This window comes from Peromyscus maniculatus, chromosome 9 (assembly GCF_049852395.1).
Source record: "Peromyscus maniculatus bairdii isolate BWxNUB_F1_BW_parent chromosome 9, HU_Pman_BW_mat_3.1, whole genome shotgun sequence".
NCBI classification, from domain to species: Eukaryota; Metazoa; Chordata; class Mammalia; order Rodentia; family Cricetidae; genus Peromyscus; species Peromyscus maniculatus.
The window spans coordinates 49876889-49879815 of record NC_134860.1 but is presented as its reverse complement, the minus strand read 5'-3'; positions in this window follow the sequence as shown (position 1 = coordinate 49879815).

Below are 2927 nucleotides of genomic sequence, written 5' to 3'. Positions count from 1 at the left end.
AGTTTTGCATATACAGAATAGGCAATACAGTCAATTGCAATACCAAGTTTTCTGAAAAACAAGTTCCAGTACACCAAGGAAATACAATATGGAACAAATGGAAAAATGGAGAAATAGGCAAAGATGGTGAAAGGGGGTGCTAATGCCTTGTATCACATGGAAGGAAGAATGGGGTTTCTTCAGTGAAGAAGCAACTAAGAAAAAGCAAGCTCTCAAATAGATGCTTGGGGCTGAAACTTTGTCTTATACTGTATAGTAAGTATATACACAAAAATAAAATAAGCCCCCAATTAAATGCTTTCTCTTCTAGGATTTGCTGTGGCCATAGTGTCTATTCACAGCAACAGAATAGTGACAGGGGCATTTTTTTTTTCAATTGAAGTTCCTCCTTCCCAAATGACTCTACTTTGTGTAAAGTTGACATAAAACCATGCCTCACAATCGAGCCCTTATCAACTTGACGCACAAACATACGAGGGCCTTTCCTTTCTATTTATCCCCCAAGATGTCATGTCAATATTGACATCACAAAAACAAACATCCTAACTTTTAAAAGTCCCAGTAACTTTAAAAACCCAAACACTTTAAAGTTCTGTCTCTTTAAATCATCCAAAGTCTCTTTCAACATCCAAAATCTCTCTAAAATGTCCAAAATCTCTCTAAAATTGTAATGTCTCTCTAAAAATTTTAAGTCTTTCAACTGTGGGCTCCTATAATATCAAAAATTAGTTAAGGGTGCTGGAGAGATTGCTCAGCTGTTAAGAGCACTGGCTGCATTTCCAGAGGACCCAGGTTCAATTCTCAGCACCCACATGGCAGCTCACAACTGTCTGTAACTCCAGTTCCAGGAGATCTGACATCTTCATTATCAATGCACATAAAATAAAGTTAAATAAAATAAATTAAAAGTAAGTGAAATACTTTCTTGCTTGGAGAGGGAGAATGAGGGCACAGTCACAACCGAGTCAAAGCAAAACTCAAGTGCACCAGGGTGAAGCTCAGTGTCACGATCTTCTGGGGTCCAGAGGGCCCCATTTCTCCTGCTCTGCTTTAAGCAGCAGACACAGCTTGTCTCTTAGGCTCAGGCCACCTCTGCTCTACAGTTGCTGTGTCCTTAGTGCTCATCCCATGGTAGTGACATCTCCAAAATGCTGGGGTCTCTGCTACAACTGGGCTGTACCTTGGCCAATGGCCTCTCTTGAACTCTCTTCAGCAACTCTAACCTTGTCACATAGTACAATGTCTCAACTCTTCTCCACAAGCCCTTCACACCTTTAAAAACAATACCACCTAGGAAACTCTTACCCATTACCAAGTTCAGTGGCCAGCACAAGGTACATCTTGGCTCCCTCTAGACCACAGCTTTTGTGTGTTGATCCTAACACTTCTCAGAAGATTTTGCCTTAATGATGCTGGCCTCTTCTTAATCACAGCTGGTGCTTTAGCCCCAGTGGGCCAGTATTGACTGTCCCCACAAAGCAAAAGTTGCCCTTCAGTGGTTCTTGTCTCATAGCCAGTTCTTCAGCTACAGCTGAAAAGAAGCATAGATTCTTAGTTCAAAATATTGAATGGCCCCAGGTACCTTTTTTTTCCAGTTAATTTGGCTAAAGGCTTCTCCGTCTTGCTAAACTTTTTATTTTTTCCCCCTAGGTTTTGCAAGACAGAGTTTCTCTGTGTAGCCCTGGCTGTCCTGGAACTCACTTTGTAGACCAGGCTGGCCTCAAACTCACAGAGATCTACCTGCCTCTGCCTCCTGAGTGCTGGGATTAAAGGCATGTGCCACCATCTCCTGGCTTAAATTTTTTAAAGAACCAACTTTTTGTTTCATTGATTCTTTGTCATCTACTTTTTGTTTATTTTTTTTTTGGTATTGTTTGTTCTTGTTTTTACAAGGCCTTCAGGTACATCATTAAGTTATGAATTGGAGATCTTAACAGCTTTTATCTAAGCATATAGTGCTGTAAACTTTCTTCTTAAGACTCTTTTCATTTTTTTCCCATACATTTTGGTATGTTGTAGTTTCATTTTCATTCAATTGTAGGAATTTTTAAATTTTCCTTCTTGATTTCTTCCTTGACCCGATTATGAGTCAGTTCTGTGGTGGTTAGTTTCCATGAGTACACTTCCTATGGTTTCAGTTGCTGTTGATATCTAGCTTTATTCCACTGTGGTCAGATAGAATGTGGGATATAGTTTCAGTTTTCTTATATTTGTTGAGACTTCCTTTGTCTCCTAATATGTAGTCTATTTTGGAGAAAACTCCAAGAAAAAGAATGTTTATTCCTTACTATTTGTATGTAATGGTTTGAAGACATCTCTTTGATATGTTTGATTTATGATGTCATTTAACCTGAGTTTCACTGTTTACTTTTTTTAGATGACCTCTCTATTGGTGAGAGTAGAGTATTGAAATCACCAATATCAATTTACAGAGATCAGTCTGCTGTATAACTTATACCTTATAGTGCTTCTTTCATAGGAATTGGGTCCTCCTCGAATTGATTTAATAAAACACTGATTGGCCAAGAGCCAGGCAGGAAGTATAGGCAGGACAACCAAACTAAGAATGCTTGGAAGAGGAAGGGCGGAGTCAGAAGTCACCAGGCAGACACAGAGGAAGCAAGATAAGAATGCCATACTGAGAAATGGTACCAAGCCATGTAGCTAAACATAGATAAGAATTATGGGTTAATTTAAGTGTAAGAGCTAGTTAGTAATAAGCCCAAGCTATCAGCTGAGCATTTATAATTAATATCAGCCTCTACATGGTAATTTGAAAGCAGCTGTTGGGTATTTGGAGTTTCTGGCAGGACAGAAACATCCACTACATATGGTGGCCAATGTGGGGCACAAACCCACAACCCTGAGATTAAGAGTCTCATGTTCGAACAAATGAGCTATTTATTTTTATGAGGTATTTTTCTTAG